This window comes from Alligator sinensis, unplaced genomic scaffold (assembly GCF_000455745.1).
Source record: "Alligator sinensis unplaced genomic scaffold, ASM45574v1 scaffold572_1, whole genome shotgun sequence".
Lineage (NCBI taxonomy): Eukaryota > Metazoa > Chordata > Crocodylia > Alligatoridae > Alligator > Alligator sinensis.
The window spans coordinates 278,027-301,820 of record NW_005842288.1 but is presented as its reverse complement, the minus strand read 5'-3'; the positions used below and the strand labels follow the sequence as shown (position 1 = coordinate 301,820).

At 43.5% G+C, this 23,794-nt stretch overlaps 1 protein-coding gene and 1 long non-coding RNA gene across 6 annotated transcripts in view; one reads left to right on the top strand and one right to left on the bottom strand.

The window, feature by feature from the left end:
- Positions 1 to 2,315, bottom strand: part of PIK3CB (phosphatidylinositol-4,5-bisphosphate 3-kinase catalytic subunit beta) — a 181,609-nt gene extending 179,294 nt beyond the window's left edge. For 2 of the 5 annotated variants that reach the window (XM_025209412.1, XM_006028076.3), the window contains exon 1: positions 1,887 to 2,312. The gene's annotated coding sequence lies outside the window, so the exon portion shown is untranslated. Of the gene's footprint in view, positions 1 to 1,886 lie in introns of all 5 variants that reach the window. The other 3 variants (XR_003095105.1, XM_025209421.1, XM_025209409.1) reach the window with 3 other exon arrangements.
- LOC112551000 overlaps positions 1 to 23,794 on the top strand; it is a 40,243-nt gene that overhangs the window by 370 nt on the left and 16,079 nt on the right. The gene's annotated exons all lie outside the window — the stretch shown is intronic.

Sequence of the window (23,794 nt, the reverse complement as noted above, 5' to 3'; positions counted from 1 at the left end):
CCACCATGGAACAGAGCCTCCCCCTGCCCCCCACCCCGACTCTGAGGCTGGGCAGCATCGCATGGAGCCCCCCACTCCCAGGCCAGGGCAGCGAGGGGGGGTAAGGGGAGGAGGAGGAAGAGTCCCCATCCAGCACCTCACAGAGTCCTCCTTCCCACCCTGTGGGACAACCAACCCAGCATGGCCCTGTTAAGGTGAAGGGTGCAGGGAGAAGGGTTAATTCCTCCCTCCGTCCCTTCCCTGCAGCCTGGGTCTACCAGCTCCAGGGGCCACTGCTGCAGCCCCCTCCCCTCTGCTCCCCAGCAGACAGGCTGACCCTGGGTGCAGTGGGGGAAGGAGGGAAGAATTAACACCCGCCCTGCCCACTTTGCCTTAACAGGGCCATGCTGGCTGGTCCCTCCACTAGGGCCGGTCCCTGCTCCCGCTAAAGAGCGGAGTGGAGGGGCCAGCTCTGCTGTGGTGCAGAGAGCCCCACCCACCCAAGAGAGCATGCCAGGATGCTGGGGGAGTCTGATTTAACTTAAACTAGCAAGGGGTCTGGGACAGGCATTGCATAAACTAGTTTGAGCCAAATCAGTTAAGTCTGATACTACATCCAACCAGGTTGATCTCAAACTGGTTTCAGCCATTTTGAAACTGGTTTATGTGAACTAAATGTCTCTTCTGTTACAGGTTTAAACCAGTTTCTGATCATTTAAACCAGTTTATGTGTAATGCCCATCTCTAGCCTAGGAGTCTAGTCTGCTGGGTAAACTGACTGACTGCATGGCTGCTATAATCAGGAGTGAGAAGTTTAAATAGGAAAGAAACACAAAGATTAATTGTATCTAGAGCAAAGACTGGCTAAGTGACAGAACATAAACAAGTAACATGCTTTCAAAGACAGCAAAGGTTAGTTTAGGACAATGCACATAGAAGAGAATACGGCTAGGGGAAACGGAGATGTTGATTAAAGGAATGTTGTTGATGAAGGGAATGAACAGGAGATTCTCTTCTCATAACCCCCCACCTGGCCTAGCCCACACTGGTTATGGGGGTAAACTGACAAAAAAGTGGTAGTAACTTCAAACAAGTTGTCAGGCTCACTTGGCCACACCCAGGCAGCAGCAGGAGCTCCTCAACTGAAAGCAACAACTTGATAGCTTTCCTCCCTGATGCTTTCCCCTCCTTCTCCCCGACTTAGACATTGGCCCATTGAGTGGCACCCTCTTGGGGAGTTTCACTCCTTCTTAGTAGGAGCTCTCATAGCTTCCTGGACCTGTACTGTAACATCTCCTCCAAACGCACCAGGGAAGCTTCTGGGGTAGAGTCACATCTTTGGGAATGTGCCAGGAGCTGCTTCCCCTAACTGATTGCTAATGGAGCCCAGACAATAAGAGAACTCAGGGAATCTTTTACTTAAAGGACTCAAACCCATCAGCTATTAAGTACTTAATGGCCTACCCAGATAGGGTAAATAGCCTAAATTATCTCCAGCTTCAACAAATAATTCAAATAGAGTAAGATAAATGTTTAGCAAAACAGCACTTTACCAGACATTTTCTTTTGAGTGCCAATAACAAAGTTCATCTCCTTTCATCTGAAACTTTGTTATTGCAGACACAGGCTCCCCTAGCACAATAAACTCATTTCCACTTGATTGCAAGCCTAGCTTCTCCCCGCCCATATACTTCCTAACAAAGTAGTGCTTTCCTCTCTCAGTTTAAACACACAATCCACAGCTAAAAATCAGGTAATGCTGGAACTTCAGAAAACAAAGCAACAAGAGGTGAGGAGACAGTTTCCTGGTTCACTGATGTAACACTTGGGAGAGAGATATGTATTTTTTTCTGACAGGCTATTTTTCTTTTAAGGGAAAAATAATAAGAAAAAACCATTGTTCCTACCCTTGCTCAGGTCCCTGGATCAGAGCCTCTAGGAAGGTGGGACGTGGCTTCTCCTCAGTTGTACTCTCTGGCCAGGTTTGCACAAACATACATGGAACTCCACTTATCAGCACAGCTGGCGTTTCACTCCTTCCTTCTCAGCCCTGCTCCCAGCACACCCACTGCTCTCCCAGGCTTGATGACTTCACTCTCCCACCTTGTGTCAATCCAAACACCGGCCGAGCGGGGAAGGAGGGAGGAAGGGGGCTCCTTCCCTTTCAGATCCCTGCCAAGTGGACAAATGAAATTAATTACAATTTGAGCCCTGGTTGATACGGATTATTTCTGTCAGCCTTCAGAAACCACCAAAAAAGGGATCTGGCAGTGACTAGCTGCGTGCAAGAGAAGCTCCTCCTCTGGAGAGGCAGGGGGAGGGTGTTGCAAAGGTAGAGTGACTGTACACATGGACTTCCTGCTGGCATTAATACGAAACTAGGGGTGTTGAAATAATATTTGTAGCTCTGTTGTGTACAAACACAGGCACATGCACAGACCTGAGCATGCGACAGCTAAAATACAGCTTTTTAAAAACTTAAATTCCTTCTTTAAACAAAGGCAGATAAGGTTTATTGGGTAAATTTGATCTCTTTTGTTAGACCAATTCAAATAGTTGGAAAAATTCTTCTTTGCAAGCTTTCAGGTATAAATATCCTTCGTCAGGCTGAGGAAGCATCTGCAGTTGGTGTGTGCATTTCTTTAAACAAATACAGTAATTCCTATGGCCCTCACATTAAAATCTTATTAAAATAGACCAGGTAATTTTCCTCTGCAGAGTGAATACAAGACTTTCATTCACGCCAAAGCTTCTGCTGACAAAGCAACCATGTAATGGTGCTACAGTTACATTCGAGGAGACCTTTTCATGTCAGTTTTTTGTTAACTTTCAACATGTCTGAAATATTACCCTCAGCCCAATGTTATGTGCGCACATATGCTTATTGCCAACTGACAGTGACCTCTTGGGGAAGTTCAATAATATATTCATAGATTTCATAGACATCAGGGCTGGAAGGGACCTCGGAAGATCATCGAGTCCAGCCCCCCGCCCAAAGGGCAGGAAGTCAGCTGGGGTCATAGGATCCCAGCAAGATAAGCATCCAGTTTCATCTTGAAGGTGTTCAATGAAGGCGCTTGAACCACCTCCGGTGGCAGGCTGTTCCAGACCTTGGGGGCTCGGACAGTAAAGAAGTATATATAATATATATAATAGCAACTGCTTCAAATATGCAAGGAAGGTAAGTTACAGCTGCCATTAGAACCACAACCAAAATAAGCTAAGGAAACTTAAAAGTAAAGTTTTCAGCCACAATATTGTATTACCCTGGAATCATATTACACACTACCAAGCCATTTCCAGTTCCTTCTTGCCCTCCTTCTTTCATATAAAAAAATAAAAATTATAATAAACTCTCTGACTCCTCACTGAGCACTTAGTTTCATAGTTGGTAGGGTCAGAAGGGACCTGAGCAGATCATCAAGTCCGACCCCCTGCCATGACAGGAACAAGTACTGGGGTCAAACGACCCCAGCAAGGTGTTCGTCTCACCTCCTCTTAAAGACCCCCAGGGTAGGAGCCAGCACCACTTCTCTTGGAAGCTGGTTCCAGGTCCTAGCTGCCCTGACAGTGAAGTAGCGCCTCCTGATGTCCAGTCTGAATCTACCCTCTGCCAGCTTGTGACCATTATTTCTAGTCACTCCTGGTAGTGCTCAGGGGAACAGGGACTCCCCTAATGCCTGCTGGTCCCCTCTGACTAGTTTGTAACAGGCCACTAGATCCCCCCTCAGCCTTCTTTTGTGGAGGCTGAACAGGTTCAGGTCCCCTAGCCTCTCCTCGTAGGGCCTGCCCTGCTGACCCCTGATCATGAGGGTGGCCCTCCTCTGAACCCTCTCAATGCTGTCCACATCTCTCCTGAAGTGCAGTGCCCAGAACTGGACGCAGCACTCCAACTGCGGCCTGACCAGTGCCGCATAGAGGGGGAGGATCACCTCCTTGGACCTGCTTGAGATGCATCTGTGGATGCATCTCAAGCATTCACAAACTTCTCCCTTCCAAATGAGCTGCACTGCAAGGATTGGGCCACATGAAATTCTGAAAACACTGGAAATCCAGATGAGGCCCAGCCAATAGATGGCACTATTTTACCAGGAAGAAACAGCAACATTGCCAGTGTAGCACCAAGAGAGATGTGGAAGGGCAGTGATGGGCAGCTGATTTGCAAAAACAGAACCTGAGTGGAATTCAGCACTAGTTTTTGGCTCTCAAAGAGATCCCAACCATCTCAGATATTTCACCCCACCCAAATCTTTGACCTGGTTTCAAGAGAAACTTCCTTCCCTCCCATCGAGAGCCTGGCAACTTGAGCCAGATCTTAAACTCTTGCCTAGTAGAAAGGCCCCAGCCACAAGTCTTCCCTAGGCTACCAAGTTGACTGACACACCATCTCCTTCCGAGAGTACCTACCTTCACTCTCAAAACTATGCATGCACCCAGCAAATCCAGCATGCACTGAACCTCTTAAATCAGTGATCCCAGACAACAATCAACTCATTCTCACCTACCACAACACTCCTATATGCTATCCCACACCCTGTAACTCACCATCACTAGCCTGACAGCTAGGTTTTGAGCCACTGCTTGAGAAAAGATGCATTGGTCAAATGCATGTATGTAAAAGTTTTAAGATTATTTGCAAAATATTTCCAGACAAGCAAATTAGCTCAGTAAATTCACATTAATTGTCACATAGACAATAAATTTGGTCTCAGGAAGCAAGAGACACAAGTCATCCACTACAGCTTGATAGAGGGCTGTTTTGTGGCCAATCTAACCATTGACCTGCCCACCTGTCTAGGGCAGCCCACCCACCTGCCTCACCTGCCACACCTTTGATGTAACCAAAATAGATGCTTATAAGGCGGGGGCTGCCCATTTAATGCCCAATGCCAAGGGCGTAATATACGTCTCTGTACTACCCCTACACACTGTCCCATGCCTCACAGATGGCATCACTATGTGGCTGTTGCCCCACACTGGGCCCCATTACATTCCAGTCTGTCATGTTGGACCCCAACCCGGGTCCCTCCTAATCAGGTGGCCTAATCTCCACCATCTTGCAGGACTGCAAACTCCCTAGAACCCTTTCCATCTCAGCAGTGGCCCCCTCTGGGACCTTTGGCCACACAGGCCCTGGCTTCACCTCTAGGCCAGTTGGAACTCCAGGCCCCTGGCTCTGAGCATCCCTTGTGGCCCTTTGACTGTTCTGGTCCTGGCCCCAGCATTGACCAATCAAGGGTTTCCTGGCTAGGTTCCTGAGCAGTTAGCCCTCTCCCTCACACATGCCCCCTCACCAGGGCTACTAGGCCTTACACCCGTTGGGCCTCAGGCCCCTGATGACATGCCTGGACCCCTCATCTGTCCCTTCTACAGACCCTGTTACCTTCTACAGGGTAACCCACCAGGTCATGGGGGCTGAGGCTATACAGAGCCCCATCCTCACTTTTCACTGGGGAAGCACAGATGTGGCGTTTCCTAGTGACCACCCTGCCACAGGCAGTCCCACCACAGGCTGTATTTTTAGGTCATTCCCCAGGACCAGGAACCTCTTCCACCCCCATACTTCCTATCCTTGACCTCCAGGGAGTCTGGGAGCAGTAGCTCCAGCTGGTGATGTTATCACCTTAGCTCCCTGCAGCAACTGCCTGCTTAGGTCTGAGGACCTGGGTTTATACTGAGGCTGCCCAGCCTCATCCTCCAATCCAGGATTCTTCTTGCAGTCATGTGACTGCCTCGTTAAGCCTCACCACACCTGCCAGCTGCTCCACAGCCTGCTCAAACATCTTAAAGTGGCAGGCACCAAAGGTACCCTGCGACACAGTTGGATGATGGAGTGATCCCACATAGCAGCCCCCACTGAGACCACCAGTTCTGGGAATTATGTCTACCACTGGGACCTACAGGCATATGCAGAACCAGCTTCTAATACAGGCATACATTAAAAAGTAACACCCATAGCAGTAGACTTAGGAAGGCCCTCTGGATTGCCTTGGGTGGATCAAGGTAGAAACTGAAGTTTCTCTTCAACTGCACTTTTTACAGTATTAATTTATTTTTTCTTGGAACTTCTTTTTTTTAACAAGTCTTGCAATTTTTCCAGTTTATCTGATGTATTTTTGGAGTCTGCCTCATGAATTTTTGAATGTGCAGGGTTGGCACTATGGCACAACATCTAACACTACATACAGAGGGAGTTATACTGGACTAGGACAAATCAAACAAAAGAAAAACATCAGTAGTGGAGTTTTCAAAACAGAAGAACCTACCAGGAGCTTTCCTTTTACAGCTCATCTCCACAGGGGTCACTTTGTAGTATTCTTAAAGTCAGGGCTTTCCCTTCCCCCTCTCCTTAGAAGTCTGCAGCAACCCCTGTGAGAAAGGGTGGTACTAAGTCCTTTTCAAAGTGAGCAAAAAAACCCAAATATCTTTCCTACCACTCCTCAGCTCACCAAGTTCTGTTGGTCTCACTGACAAAGTAGGGTGTATGCCAGCCCATTTTCCCTGCATCCTTGCTTTGTCTAAGACAGCTAGTCTTCAAGGATCTATATTCCTCATTAGTGAGGGACTACAAATAGAGTTCCAGCCTATCCATGTAATTCCCCACCTTGAGCTATAAAAATATGACTAAAAATATCAAACATAAATGGCTTCTTCCAGAGTTTCTTAAGGACTTTGTTCCCTGTTTTATAGCTGTGCTCTCAAAGGAAAGCCCCAAAAGCTTATCTTAGCTTTATTAAATATCAAGTACAAATCTAAAAAATCTAAAACCAGGCACTTACATTAGGGAAAATAAATTAACCAATCTATTACAAACTGATAGTGGCTGAGGAAAACAATGGGGACAATGTGAAAACTAGATGGTATCAAACAATCTGCTCACTAGATTTTGAACGTGGTATTCTCCATTCTCTTCAGTGCCAAAAATGCTAGCAATAAGGCTAAATTTGAACTGTGCAAGTATTTAGGGATTGTCTGTGATGGCACTTACCAAATGACCTTCTCAGTGTTTGTAAATTAAATTGCCCATTATTGACACACATTTTCTCTTCTATACCCCAGTGTAAACTGGGACCATCAATGGAGCTACAGAAGTCAAATGACAAGCCAGAAGAACAGTCTGATGAATAAAACACTTCACTGGGACCCTAGAGATCTGGGTTTGGTTCTCACCTTGAGGGTGTTTGAGGAAGTCACTTTATCTATACCTCAGTTCTTCATTGATAAAACGAGGAAAATACTTCCTTTCCTCTTATCCTTTCTAGTTAAGGCTGTAGGCTCTCAGGGGCCCACTATCCCCACATGAGCAGTGCCAAATACAGCAGGCTCTAATCTTGCCTGGAGCCTGTTGGCTCTGTAATAATACAAATAATAAATATTAAATTGCTGTAAAGGAGACGAGAACTAGACACAGTAAGTTTCTTACCCTTAAGGCAATGAAGCAAACCTTTGGAATGTGACTCAGTACAGTGTTGTTTTTCATCCTATAGACAGCTTGTCTGTTTGTCCCATCTTTCATACTGTACCTAGGCATCATTTCATTTAGCATTCAGAAAATCCTGATTTAATCTTATCTGTCTCTCACCATTTCCAAGTTTCTTTTGTATCCTTCTCTTATCTAATGCCAGGTTTTTTTCTTCCTCTTTCTTTTTCCTTCCTCTTTTTGCTCTCATCTCATACTGTCCTCTTGGAATGTTAACCAGGGTGGTTTTATTGAAGGGATATTTAGTGAAAAAGATGGGTCTTGCTTCTTTATCTAAAGGAGTGAAGAAACCTTGTGTCTTCTTTGGTGAGAAAGGGCAGAATCCTGGCAGCTATGTCTGAATGCCATATGTGATAATCTGAATGTATTTCCATGGTTTTGGCCTAGCTAAGCCCCTATTGGGGTAGGGGAGGAAGGGGAGGTGTGGAGCTGTGCCAGCTGCAGGTGCAGCTGTCTTCCCGCCACATGGGGATCAGGACCTGTCCTGATCCCCACATAGTCAGGACAGCTGTCCCAGCAGCTGGGATTGCTGCATGTCATCTACATGGAGATCAAGTTGCGACCTGATCCCCATGTGTCTGGGAGAGCTGTTCCCGCTTGCCAGGGATGTTGGCTACCAGCTCCATGGGGATCCGGACCCTTCTGATTCCCACATGACTCCCCAAACACGGATGGCTCTCCTGGCCATGTGGGGATCAGGATCAGGAGCGGTGCCCCTTGCCAGCCCCAGAGCAGGCACCTGTGGGAGCCTGGAGCTCCCCCTGGTTGCTGCAGGGGAGCAGAGCAGGGCAGAAGCAGCCCTGGACTGGGCTGCTCCTGTCAGGTGCAATTTGCTCCTGACAGGGGTGCTCATGTAGACATGTATCCCAGAGTGCTTTAATGAGCCTGAATTTTCTGTAAAGAAAATGCCTAGAGGCCTGTAAAGAAAATTCAGGCGTATTAATTGTATGTGTAGATGCGCCCAGTGTATATAAATAGTCAAGAGTTCCTATCTACAAAAATGCACTATTGATGATGCAGGCATGGATGTCACATTATTCTTCATGTATTTATAGTTTTAGCATACTTAAGAGTTGTAAATTTCTTTGATATAAAGAACTAAATTAGGCCATGACTGACAGGAAGCCAGGGAAATAACTATTCACTCTTAGTTGAACTCATAAGACTTGCATTAATTATCACTTCCGTAACTGTGGTGATCTGCAATTCTGACTCAGTTTTTACTCAATCTCTGCTCAAGACAAACTCCCACTGATAACAACAAAGAACAAGACCATTATGTGAGTGCATAGTACCCGGTAAACGTACAGAGAACTGGCTAACAATGCTGAAGCTGGCCTAGTCTTGTTTACCTCTAGACCAAGGGTGGGCAAAGTATGGCCTGTAGGCCTGATCTGGCCTACTACTTGATTGGATTTAACCTGCAGCTGCTCCCACAGTGATTTTATGTGTGCAGACCTCAACAGATCACCAAAACTCTTTAAATGGCCCACCAGCCAAACTAATTGTTCACCCCTGCACTAGACCTTTCACAGTCTTCCATGAACTGGTTATTACATTAGTGGAACTTTATCCTTCCATTCTACATTGGTCATCTGCTATTATAAGACCAGGTTCTTTAAACAGAGGATCAAGGCAGTTTTCTGCTACAGACAGTCTAGAATAATATGTTCAAATTTGAAATCTACGGCCTGATTGAAAGCAAGTGTCCTTTCAAAGAATTTAGATGCATTCTGTATAAAAAATACTAGCCACACTGAGATCAGATAGAACCAGTATCCCATCCAGACTATGCAACTTCTAACATCTTGACCCAAAGCATCTTATATTCATTTAGTGCCTGCTAAACACAGATCTGGTATAAGAAAGTTACACTTGCTGAAATTAAATCTGATTAACCCAAACACTCACCTGCCGGATGTCTCCTGTTTTAATTCAGTTAGCTAGTGTAGTCTGTTTCATTTGCTCAGATACCTGTATGATCGGGAATGCATGAGGTTTGACATTTAATTAAATTACATAATACAAATTTGTATATTTGCATCTCATCATAAACTTCCACTTCCTGTCCAAAACAGTGTCAAGAGTAGAACATATAACTGCACCAAGTATGGCAGCTGTGGCTGGGGATGCTGACCATGGCTGAAACGTGTCAAGCAATGTTTGGGTGATATGATATGTGATCTGGGAAGCAGCTGTCTGGGGACTGGAAAGATGGGTGGGGGTCCTGGGATAGTTGGGAAGTGGGTGTTTGTTTGTTGTTCCAGTGAAGGGACAAGGACTGCAGGCAGCAAGGAGGGAAGCTGAGGGTTTCCCCTCCTGCTGCTGCTGCTGTTGCTACCACCAAATTCTCCCAACTGTTCCTTCATGGCTGGGATCTCGAATAGCAGCCAGCAGGTATCTGGCTCCCTGCTCAAGAGATGCTAAAATAACCCCAGGTGGCCAAAACACAGGGCATGAAGATCCCCATTGCCTCCCCACAGCTCCTCTGTTTGTGATCCCATTGAAACATAGAAATATGGAACATGAGGTTGATATTCCTATATGCATATCATGATGTGTGCTCTCTCTAGACTGGACTGCCAAGCATCACCCAGATTCATCATGCAGAGCACTGCACAATCATATTTTACACACCAGTCCCTGCACCACAGACCTGATACTCTGGCAGGTAATCCTGCAAATGTTTGCAGGAACTTTGAGACTGGCCTTGCACCTCAGGGAAAGACAGCAAAAAGAATAATGAAGCAGAATGTTTGTGACTGGTAACATTCAACCAGAAAGACAACTTTCAAGCATGTTCAACATAGATACTGTCTACTGTTGCAGAATTTTGACATGCTGATTAACTATGTGCATTACATCTAGGAGTGTTTCTTTCTCTAAGCTGTTTAGGGGACCAGCTGACCTCTCCATGACCTTGAGATTCAATCAAGCAATGATGTGAATTTTAAAGCACATCACACGCTACTTGCCCTGTGAAAGGAAGACCCAGCTTGCTTATGAAACTGTGCAATTACTGTGTGCTGTATCTAGGTTATATCCTTAATTCAAAAGAGCATAAATCCTATTGGCCACTGGCAAGAGATTAGAAACAGAGCTAAACAGCCAATGTATCTAATTCTTTATGATAATGGGCCTGTGCAAAGTTCCTGTCCATTGCTTACTTCCACTAAATATTGTGGGCTATATAAACAGCACATAAGAGTGCAAAGGACCTTCAGGACATATGTAATTACATTCTATGAATGCTACATAATTTCTTCAATCTGGCATTTAGGGAGTGCCTTATCTTCCTAAATCATACACAGCAAGGAATTGGACTGTTTCTTTCAAAATAATGCTTTTGAAGTTAGACTGGAGATCAAGTCAGGACTTGACTTGCATGAAAACAGATTGTTACTAAATACTTACCTTAGCAGCTCCTAAATGCTCCCTTAGGATTCAGACCATATTGTCCTAGATACTGTAAAAATACTAAAGACAAGATCCTGTACCAAAATGCTTTGTATTATGAGAAAATAATTAAGGACAAAGGGCATGTCTACACAAGATGCTTAAATCCACATTAGCATAGTTTGCTGCAAAGTAAGCATGCGTGTCTACATGTGCACATGCTTACTTCACAGAAAATGTCCCTAATACTGAGTAAATTTGGTACCTGCAAATGCAAGTAGCAAATGTACTCAGGATTAGTAACAGCACCATAGTGCTTGTGTAGACGCCTGGCCGGGAGCAAAATCTGCTCCCAGTTAGCCATCCATCAAAGGGCAGGAGATAGCTCCCTGCCCCCAGGGAGCTGCCACAGGAGCCTGGGCAGTGACTATGTACCTCTGCCCTGGCAGCAGTGATCTCTACGCTCCCTGCTCCCAAATCAGGATCGGGGAGCGAGGGCTAGGAAATCCCTACTCCGCCATCATGACTGGGGAGTTGGGAGACCCTTATTTCCTAGCCTGAGCTCCACAGGTGCAGGGCTCAGGCTAGGAGACCCTTATCAAGCCAACACTTGGAGATAAGGGTCTCCCAGCCTGAGCCCCGCAACCCCTGTGGAGCTCAGGCTGCAAGATAAGAGTCTCCCAGCCTGAGCCCCACGGTCATAGGGTTCAGACTGTGAGATGAGTCCCCCAGCACTGGCCCCGCAACTGCGGAGCTCAGGCTGAAAGATAAGAGCCTCCCAGACCAAGTCCAAAACCATGGAGCACAAGCTGGGAGATCAGGATCTCTCAGAATAGGAGTTGGCACTGAGAGCTCCCTGCTGGTGAGGACTGGGGAGCTTGTTCCCTGCCCAATTCCATGAGCACAGAATGGGGAGGGGGGGGACTGTTGTAAAAAGTTCCCCAGCCTGTTCCCTTCCCAGTTCCACACTGATGGAGGGGAACAAGCTCCCAGCCCCCACCCTGCATGCCCAGGTAGGGACAATATCCCCCTACCCTGGTAGCAGGGAGCTTCCCCGCTCCCTGATGATCACATCATGTTGTGGCAGGGGCCCATTGCAAGGCTGCAGGGAACTGGGTGCAAATTTGCTCCCTAATTTCCACGTGTGTAGACACCTGCCCCAAAACCCTTGCTGCAGCTTATTTTACACCAGAGTAAATCTAAGCCAAAGTAAATGTATGTGTAGATGCGCCCAAAGGATTTTACAGATCCTCAGCACTTCTGAAAATCAAGCCCTTGGTGTAAGCCCAGGAGCTCCTGAGAGGCTGCTTTTGGAAACTTTGGCTAAATGACTCACTCTAGCTCACAGCAAGCCAGAATAAGAGTGAGAAATAGGTATCAGCCCTTTTTGTCTAATGGTTTTGTAGGCATTCACTAGTTACATCTCTAAGCACCTAAAAAAATTGTAGTTTTACATGGAAACTGAATCACAGAAAGGTTAAGTGGCTCTTTCAAGGATGGGACCAGATTCTACCATTATTAATTATACTGAGTTACTTCACAGGTAGTCATTGGGGTTTCTTGCAAAGTAACCTATTACTCTGAGTAAGAACGCCCAATGAGTCACTGGCAGAATCAGAACGAGAATCCAGGCATCTTGCTGTTAAAATAATGCTCAAACCTTAAAGCATATTACATAAGAGGGATGAAATCCTCAGTTTATCTACAAGAGAGGCTTTCCATGGGGCTCTGCCAGCTTGTCTCATTTATGGACTGGTAGCAGGGGAATGGGTGGAGAAGGCCAACTTTCTTTGGTATAGAGGTTGCAGGAGTGGTACAGTCTCTTTGGTATGTGAACTTGGCCTCCCTGCTGATTGCTAGCCAGTGCAATGTGTCCAGATGAGTTTGTGACATGGGAGCTGATGCTGAACCACAACAAATGCTTCCTCAAATATCCATGATATAGGAATTCTTAAGCCTTCCTAAAGAGGGTTGGATTCAAACTGCTGATCTATAGGTGAAAAGGCTCCTAGATTTAGTAGTGCCCTGAGGCAGCCTGTCTCCAGAAAGTACATTTTTAAGAAAGAGGGTTGCTTTCTGGAAAGTAAGGGTCATAAATCACATCCTGACCTTCTGGATACAGGGATCTATTCTCTAGATGCATGAGCAAAATCTTGTACAACATTCTTTCAGTTTCCTTCAAGCAAACCCTATAATCAGGTGCTCAGCCTTCTTATGTGCAGGCAGTGAAACCTACCTTTTTTGCAGGTGAGGCACAGGACTGGCTCTGTGTGGATTAATTTTATTTTTGCTGATGCTGTCTCTGTAACTGAGTTGGCCCAAGGGAACTGACAGATTTGCTAATTTTTTTTACGTTACCATATTTACTTGAATATAAGATGACCTTGAATATAAGACAACCACCCCAGTAATTAGATTCTATATATGAAAAATGTATATATTTATCACTTTTCATGTATAGAATAGAATTATTTGCCTTGAGTTTGTTCATCTCCCACTGACTGGCTAAGCAGCAGCCCTACAGAAAAGGACCTGGGGGTTACAGTGAACAATAAGCTGAATATGAGCAAACAGTGTGCCCTTGTTGCAAAGAAGGCTAAAGGCATATTGGGCTGCATTAGTAGGTGTGTTACCAGCAGACCAAGGGAAGTGATTCTTCCCCTCTATTAGGCACTAATGAGGCCACATCTGGAGTATTGTGTCCAGTTTTGCCCCCCCTCCCCCCACTACAGAAAGGATGTGGACAAATTGGAGGGAGTCTAGTGGAGGGCAACAACAATGGTTATGGGGCTGGGGCACATGATTTATGAGGAGAGGTTTTTAAGACCTGGCTAGACAAAGCCTTGGCTGGGATGATTTACTTGGGGCTGGTCCTGCTCTGAGCAGGGGGTTTAACTAAATGACCTCCTGAGGTCCAGTCCAACCCTAATTTTCTATGATTTCTATGACAGGCTGAGAGAGGGGATGACAGAAGGATTCTGGCTGCACTGCTTGCTGCCCCATTTGGTGATGTTTGCCAGACAATTAGCACTGGTTTCCATAATTGGAAATAGGAAAGAAAGGCATAGTTCAGCTGTGGGAGCGAAGAAGAAGTTGAAATGTATTCACTGTAGTGATTCACCATGACTTGAAAAAGTGTCAGCATTGAGGGTGACTGAGAGCAATAGGCACTACCATGCACTTTATTCAGATAAGCTGCACTAACTTATGCTTGTGGTAGGCTTCCATTGGTATTTTTGCCCAATATGGGTCATTTGTTTTTATAGTCATGCCCATTGTTGACTACATTTAATTATCTTCATAGCTGTTTTTCATTACTGAAATCATGCTGCTTTTGGCAGTCAATGTATTTAATGAGGTTTTCATGTATGCAAGTATAAGATATGGGGCTTTTTCCCCCATGTTGATTGGGGGTGGGGGCCAGGGACCTTGCCTTGTATTTGAATAAATATGATATTTTAAAAATTCTCAAGGGCACCCAAAGCACTAGATGGATATTCTTTTATTACAGCTTGTGTGTATCTAAATACACAATAAAACACACTACGAAGACAGCTTACATTGGCCCAAATAGTAACCAGCAAAACCAACATTAACATAACATCTAAATACAGTATTATGCAATATAAAAATCATTAATGGCTACAACCATTCTTCATGCTGATTTATCACCAAGTCATATATGTTCCATAGAAAACACAACATTAAAAGAACAGTAAGATTTTTGGGGGCTAGTCACCTAGGAGTAAGGAAATGCCAGAATTAGTCACCCTCACAGTTTCAATTTGTTCCCCAATGTATACACAGTTTTTAATTGCATGGTTATATACTATTTTATCCCACGTGTTTCCATCTGCTTGAACTTGTAGTTTAGCTACACAGCACAGAGCTCTTTAAATTGATCTACAGGAGTAACTTATAATGGGGAAAAGGCTGTTTTTCTGGATGTAGACCTGTCTGTTCACAGGAACCGGACAGACACTTTGCCAGTGTTATGCAATTGTTTTCTATTCAGCACTAGAATGTTGGCTAACAGGATCCTTATTTTCTTTTCCTGGCACCAGAACCAGAGCACAGCCCTGTGATTATACACAGGATAATCAACCAACTAGGCTATTCTGAAAGAAATGCAGCAAAATAGAGGAGCATTATCCTTAGGGCCTGGTTTAAATCATTGGCCCAGTTCGTGGCGCACTTTAACCTTGGAGTTCCCACCGCATCCCCTGCCTTCACTGATTGGCAGAGAGCCCCCCTCAGCCTCACTGCTTGGTCCTGATGGCTGGGAGGTGAAAACTACGGTTTTAAGTATGGCATAGTTTTTGCTTCCCATCTGGTCAGCAGCAAGAGGCAGAAGGAAAAACCCGTGGCATATTTAAAACCGTGGTTTTCACCTCCCAGCCATCAGGACTAAGCAGCAAGGCTAATAGGCTGTCTCCACTAATCAGCGGTGGAGGTGTGCAGAGGGGGAACTCCAAGTTTAAAAGCATTGTCATGCTGCAAGCTGGGCCCGTGATTTAAACCAGGTGCTAATGATCAGATTTACAGATGTGGATTCTAATCCTAGCCCTTTAAGAAATAGTCTCTCAGCTGACTTACCTGAAAGACTTACCTGCAAGCCAGGTGAATGATAGCTGCTTTTGTATAGAATGGAGTATACAATCCAAATTAATATGGTTTGTGAAGTGCATGCAGACATTAACAATAGCCAATAGAACAGCTGGGTAGAACTAGTAGGCTCTTGGTTTATAACTCAGTGTACCTACCATTAAACTACAGACTATTTGGAAATGTTAGTACCATATTTTTGTTACTCTTTTACTGTCTCTGTGATATTTACCATTTACACATTTGACAGGTCTTATGGTCACCTCTGTTAGTGTTATATAAAATATAAGACAGTTGTCAGAGGGAGAGGTCAAAAACAATAAGTGCTTTTGATTCCCTGCTAAATACAGCACCACTAAAATCCTCTTACCATAGCGTGTTGTATTTGGTTGTTGATAACAGTGTTCTGTAATTGAAATCTCCTGCTGTCAATCGTACACAAATCCTCATTATGCCACATAAATTACCTTTGTTGTTCATCAGAATGGCACAGTGGATTTGGTTGGCTCCTCTTACAAACTTTAATCCTGAGAATCCCATTTCATATCCACACATTGCTTCTGCCTGATGAGCTCTTTATTTCTATTGGTGATCAACAGGCTTCATGATACATACATATTCTCAGTCCATCTTTCAAAACAACTAGTCAGAAGTCAGGAACTACTGTATTTCTCGGTAAGCAGAAGAATACAGTATCTATTATCTATTATGAATGGCACACATAAGATGCAGAGCAAAAGCAATTCAAAGTAATTATAATTAATTTTTAATTAGTAGTTAAAACTAGGTTAAAAAAAATCACCTCGTAGGTTCTATGGCTAGGAGAGAAAAATGGCAATTTATTTCAGGTATACCAGCACATTCATTTTTTTTTTCATTAGGAAGTGTTACCAAGTATTTCCTAAAACAAATACGTATACTTTAAAACTTAAAGCTAAACCAGTTAAATTATAATATTGTACTGAAGTTTTTTAAATGAAAGCTGTTTGATACAATAGACACTTATGAGAAAAAGCCCCTTCTGTTAAATATTTTGCTATTACCTGATTTTTCCAGTATATTGTATATGATGCTTAGTACAGCTGTTTGCCTAAACATCCACACATCATTGCTAGATATTTACCATGTTGAAGTTATTGTGTAGAAAGCTAAGGATACTTGCATGCATAGGTATTCCACTAATATGAGCAGGCAAGATTTTTTGCTATTTTTACAATTAAAATGTACTTGCTCCATGGAGACAGATGAAGCAGAAGTACTCTTTTCAGTGAGTGCTTAGATAAAGAGTGCACTATTGAAGGGGTTAGTAACAGTGAAACTACCAAGAAACATTGTTAATGTTTAAAAACAGAAAGACACAAAAAACTAGAAATGCAATAATTATTTCAGAGAAATGCAAACAGCAGCATGTGCCACTCCTCTGAATTCAAGTCAAATTCAAATATGTGCAAGGCCATAATAGTTCTTATAACTATTTCTTCTCCCTTCTATCCTCTCATATACCTTTTCCTTGAATTCACACAGAACTCCAGGTTAAATATTTATAAACTAAGGACTGCAGTTGACTGCTGATTTTAGATCTCATGGCTCTGGTATACAATGCATTCTGACCATTGCGAGCTAAGGGGAGGTAGTCAAGTCACCTCTGTTGAGACTCTGTTGGGAGACAAAATTTTAAAAAGTAAAAAGAATTATGTGGGCAAAGAATGGGATTCATGGAGTTCAGAATGTGGATTATCAGCTCGAGAGTATGTTATAAGGGGGAGGAGAGGTGGAGAGACCATCAGTTTGGAGATCAAATAGACTGGAAGCCAGAATACACACATACATGCACACACAAATACAGTGAAACTGCCAATGGGAACACGGATGCATTTGACAGAAGGCTCTTATTTGGTGGAAAATCCTATTTGGAGACATGGCTTGTACGGTGGACACATCAAACATGTGGTATGGAAAAAGAATCCATACTTTTTATATTCATTCAGTTGAAGTTCTCATTATGAAAATAAACTTTCATTGCTGTTACCCAAAATGGTTCTAGTGTGCTGTCAGAGTTCAATTAATAATAAACAATTTCCCTCAAGCAAGTGCTGTATCCTGTATAATGTTCGCGGAATGAAGTGGAAATGCTTCATAGTAGCTGTACGAATGGTTCTTTGCAAGCTTTCGGGCACAAACACCCTTCTTCAGGCATAGGGATAACACAAGGATCACAACCTTGAAGAAGGGTGCTTGTGCCCGAAAGCTTGCAAAGAACAATTAGTCCAACAATTTAGTTGGTCTGATAAAAGATATTACATCTACCCAAACAACCTTGTCTGCCTATGTCCTTAAACCAACAAGACTACAACCAACAACCCTCATAGTAGTTGATAATTAGTGCTTTAGCTTAACATTTTCCAAGGGAGTGTAGAAAGTTGCTGGAATGTTGAAGCCATGATAGTCCAGAAAATATGCAAGAAACAGGGGATTTTTAGTGGTATCTTTTGTACACATCATCTGATAACAGGTATCACACACAAAAACACAAACACCCCCCCTCAAAAAAACAAACAAACAACCCTTGCTTTTCTAAAAGAAAAGTCAGATTATTATAACATTAACATTTATTTTTAAGGCCATAGAAATTAGTTCCTGTCTAGCCATGGCAAGCACATACTTTCTCTAGCATGTCAGAAAATACATGTAATTTTTTTTCCGGATAAATTCTTGCAAGTATAAGGAATGACCAGTATGCATGACTGACCTTATTTCCACCAAGACTGACCTGATTTTTTTCCAAGAGTTATCATCTCCATCTAGTGGCCAACAGCTAAATTAAATGTGCTAAAATATAGTACTGTGGTATTGTATTTTTTTTATGCTGTCCATACCTCTCACATGTATATATGCAAAATTTAGAAGCTAGAGGAAAACAAAGAAACGAGGTACCACATCTTTAATAGCATATGCAAAATTCTAAAGCTAAACATGATAACTGTACCATTCTTTAAAGTAAAAGAGGAAATAAATTATAAAATCTAGGCTGAATGTAAGCTTAACAAAGCCTCTGTAAATGGCCTGATTTCTGATAAGTACCCTCCAGAGTCACTTATTGATATATCAAGATCTTAGTCCCTTATCCAAAACCCTTCAGCCCTTTAAAAGCACAAGAGTAGTCTGAGTGCCTTCAAGCACACAATTCTAGTGCACAAAACTAGTCTCCAGCTTAAGCAAGCTGATGGAGCAGTTTTAACCATTTGGGATTGAGAAAACTGAAGGATATAGCTTCGTTTTATGTCCCACTGATGCAACTATAAATCAGCTGACACTCGCTTACATTTGCTTCTGTGCCAACAACTTTGGAGGAGTGCCTTCTCAGTGGTAGGACCTTCCCAAGGGTTATTTCTCTGAGTTCCTAGTGGCTTTTCAAGAATTACCTGAAAACCTTTTTTTTGTTGGAGTCATCCTCGACCCAACTTTTATGCTTTCTCTTGAGGGACTGAGGTTTTCTAGGATCCCCTCCCCTCCCATTTCCTCCTTGGTTTCCCAGCGTAAGGGCCAGAGGCTTTGAAGTGGCTCCTCAGATATGCTTCACAAACAAAATCTATATAAATTAAATCTCTTATTCCAGAGGCCAGATCTGAAGGCCAGATCGTTAATCTACAAGAGAAGAAAGCAGATGGAAATGATGGTCTGAAAGCTTTTGGAGTTGGAACAAGCAATGATGCATGAACCATAAAGTGAAAATGATGATGATGACAAAAGATTATAAAAAATAAAAAAAAAATCAAATTAATCTTCTGCAGCAAAGTGCAGGTTCAACTAGTAGTATTTTAACAAAGTGTGAGTCTCAAGGCTTGGTCAGAAAATAAAAGCCAAAATGAGTTGGTGTGTTAAGAATTTGGGCTAAGGTTAATGCAGGCAGGAAAGAGCCATCATATTTTTGAAGTAAGAGCACAGAACAAGCAAGAAAACCTATAGGCCATGCTCTATCAGCTCCTACAATAAACACTGTACAGCAGCTTTTTAATCAGAAGGCCTAGACAGGAAATTCTTGCACGATTCTATGGCACCCATCCCATAACTTCCTTATTCAAATAGGAAAGTCATGTGCCTGTCACAGTGACAGGCAAAGGACCAGAAAATAGCCTGATGCTGCCACTACAAATGTACCATGAAATAAAGGAGGTTCTGCCAAGGCCAAGTTCTAACTTTAATTTTAAAGCTTTGGCAAATCTAGCCTTTCTTTTAGGGTCTGGTCCAAGACATATTGAAAGCATATTGTCCATTTATTTCAAGACTGTTTGGATTGGGCTCACTGAGAAATTTTGAATATTGCAGAGATCAGGATGGTCTTGAGTTTCAAGAACAGCTCTGGCATTCCCTTCTAGGATAGCACAAATAAATACAGATAAGATATATACTCAAAATTAGAGGTAATTTTGCTTGTAGGCACAGTCCCTGCTAGCAGTAATGGGATGTGAGTGCACACTGACAAAAGGTTATACTCAGTTTAAGTTTCCTGTTGGCTTGCCTCACAACCTTCTGTGTCTGAGGGGAAATACTTCATACTAACTATGTAATGTGTAGAATACCCTGCTACCACCAGCACAACATTGTCTTGAATTACCATGAACAACAGTTTATTAGTTTTAGCAGTGAATTTACATAGGCTACTTGACAAGAGCTATAGTCACTGGGTGCAGACAGAAGTTACATTTGTTGGGGGAATGGTCCGTTGAAAGTGCTCTACAGCTGTGCCCTGACAGAAGAGCATGGTTGCAGAGAGTGCTTTAAAAGTCCCCAGTCATGTGACAATCTGAACCCTCATGTAATGAGGGACCAGATGAAGGCGGTCCAAAGTGGACTGCCTTCATTAATGTCTGTCAGCACACACCAGGAGCAAGACGGGGCTGACAGCCCAGCCACAACCCCAGCCCCAACCCCAATGCTGTTTTCAGAAATCAGGGGGAGGGAGGAGGGACTTCTGTTTGGGGTTTTCCCTGCCTGCCCTGGAGGGTGGGGCTGGTGGATTGCAGCCCCACTGAGGTTGAGGGGCTCCAGCCCGTCCACTCTTCCCTCCAGCTCAGGCTGGGCAAACCCTAGACTGAGATCCATCCCTTCCCCTTCTCCCATTCTGAAGACAGCATCAGAGCTGGAAGGCATGGGGTGAGGCTGGGGGAGAGCAGCTGTAGACACACAGCCAGCTCCAAGCTGGAGCTGGGTCATAGGGAATGCAATAACAGTTTAACTCATATCGCTTCCTGTGAAGTGCCATGAGTTATAGTGGGGAGCTGCATGTCTGTCAGTGCCCACTGTTTCACAAGTAGGAAGCCAGTGGTGCAAGCAGTTTGGATAGCCTTGTGCAGAAGGCTTTTTCCCTCTCAACCAAAACACTGAGATTTTAACATGGAACCACTTAGACAGAGAAACAAAAACATTAAAGAAAGTGTAAACAACAAAGCAAGCAACTAGGCAGCCCTAACAGCAGACTCAGCAGTGGAGAATTCCTTAATATACTGGTTGAAAGCTATAGAAGAAACTCCAAAACAAATCTTTATTATACAGAATATGGTAATAAAAATACTTTTAATAAGTGAGGAATGTACATGACTATACCAGTCCATTATCAGTTCTGCAGCTTCATGAAGTGTCCAGTCAAGCAGACACTTCAGGATTTAGAAAGAGTTTTACAAGAGGCTAGTTAGGGAGTTGGTAATGGGACACAGATTCTATCTACTCCTAGGCCTGGATACACCAAATACACATGCACCTTTAGACACATATGTGTTTACTATATCATAATTTACAAAGTGGCACAACTGTAAGGATAGCATCCCTTTAAGAGGCTTGTATTAATGTAATCATGTTGGTTGGACAGAACTGACTGTGTGAGAAGCAGGATAGGAGCAAGGGTTCCAAGCAATCATATGCCAGAATTGCCTCTCAGTTATATCCTTCTCCTTTAGTTGATTGTTTAATGACGTCTAACCTGCTCCCGAAGGCTTGACTGTGGTTCCTCCAATGAACTCACAAACAACACTGAATCCCAAAGTCCCGAGTTCTGATGCATCACAAGTTGATAGAATTCTATAGCTGTTGGTGCCTGTGTATAAAACTGCAGTGTGGTTGGGACACTGCCTGGTCAAGGCTACATTCTCATTAGCTAGCTGGCTGGCCCTTTTGTAGGCATTATAGTGGGGCACTAGTTTCCACTGCAGGGTCTTCATAGTTATGAAATAGGAAAATATTTATGTCCAGCATATACAATAGGCTATAGGATAAACTCTAAGACATATCCATCCCACCCACCTCCTCTAAAACAACATTTTTCCTACTATGGGTATAATATAAATGTCACTATTAACGTTTATATTATCATGTTTAAATAATTCTATAACAGGGTTGCAGCTCCAGTCAGTTTGGAAGGCAACATATTTCGAATCGTTTAAGTTAGAACTTTATTTTGAACACCTCTCATATATAGTCTGAAAAATCTAGATAGAATCTCTTTAAATGAACAGTTCTCGGTTCTACATCTCTTCTGGCAGTGAGCCTTTGGATTCAAGCATGAGTAAAGTGATATACTTGAATTTAAACATTAAGTTTTCTAGCAAGAATTTGGTTGATAGATAACATGATCAGAGTAGATTTCAAACTTTGTCCTTATGAGAGGACATTAGGACAGTTTGGTGAGTCTCATAGACATTCCTATGGATACTTCTGAAAAGGCAATCAACAGGACAAACATGCCCCATGACCTCAGGGACCTGGAATCCTGGTCTTTTCCTGCCACCTCATGACTTACAGTCCAGGCAAGTTTGGCCTCCTGTGGCCACTGAACATACTTTAACCACCTGGCTTCATGGCTTTACAGTCCAGGCCAGCTCAGCCTCATAGTGTGTGTGTGTGTGTGTGTGTGTGTGTGTGTGTGTGTGTGTGTGTGTGTGTGTGTGTGTGTGTGTTTGTCTCTGCGCGCATGCACACACACTTAGCCCCTACCCACATTTTCTCCCTCTGCTTCTACTTCCCTTCCCTGGGTGTCATCAGTCTCTGCCTGCAGTTGGACCTGTGGCCATCTTGCTTCAGGTTTCCTGCCTGTGAGTTTGCTTCTGTGGCACCACCGTGGCACAGGCAGACGAGACACCAAGTTGAAACGGAAGGAAGCAAGAGGGAAGGGGAAAATCAGAACCTCATAACCAGGAAACCATGAGGGAGGGACCTGTACCAGGGAAAGGATGCACCAGCAAACACACAAATGGTAAGAGAGGAAAAGTTGGGGGGAGAGGGGTGAGGGAGGGGAAAAGATCCAGGTACCTACGGTGGCCATCACAGAGGACTATCTGGTTGTCCTCTGTCCTCTACTGATATGAAACCTGATGCCTTTATGTCCTCTATTTTTCTCTTTTCTTTTCTCTTCTCTTGAAGACAAAAATAGAGGACATAAAGGCATTGGGTTTTGTATCAATAGAGGACAGAGTAGCAGAAAACCGGAATGCCCTCGATGATGGCCACCCCACAGGTAACCCTGGATCCCCATCCCATTCTAATAATGATATGCAAGGGGAATAACTGGGAAAGCAAAAAACACGATTTCACAATTTCTTTGAGACCCTACAATTAAGATGAAATTCATAGAAGCAATCATGCAATTATTAATGTTTATGGCTTTAAATTAGATTTCAAAGCTGATACTTGTGCTTTCTCTGTACTTTAATGGCCTCAGGTTTCAATACAGCTGCAGCTTTTTCGTATTGGATTTCCTTGGCTCCAGCCCCTCTGGAAAATGTTCAGTGTGCATGTTACATTTTTTTCAGATTTCATTCTGGTTCCAGATCTGTAAGTACAAATTTAGCAATGTTCCACTATTCTATGGCACAGTTTATTAAAAATGACATTACAGTTCCATGATGCTGAACTATGATGCTGAGCCTTCAAATGTTGAATGGTATGAAAGAACACTGCATAGAAATTCTATACTATCACATTAAAGGAGACTGACTTTTTCCTTTAATGTATATTGCTTTATATATTTTACTTACTAATGTGGCTTCAGTACGATGTCATCATTTAAGGAGACAGTCGGATCCTTCCTCCAGCAAAAAACACAGAGAGAACTGCCTGACCCACTTAGAAGAGACCTGAAGGGAGGAAATGTTTGTCCTGTTGATTGCCTTTTCAGAAGTATCCATAGGAATGTCTATGAGACTCACCAAACTATCCTAATGTCCTCTCATAAGGACAACATTTGAAATCTACTTTGATCATAGATTCATAGATGTTAGGGTCGGAAGGGACCTCAATAGATCATCGAGTCCAACCCCCTGCATAGGCAGGAAAGAGGGGTGG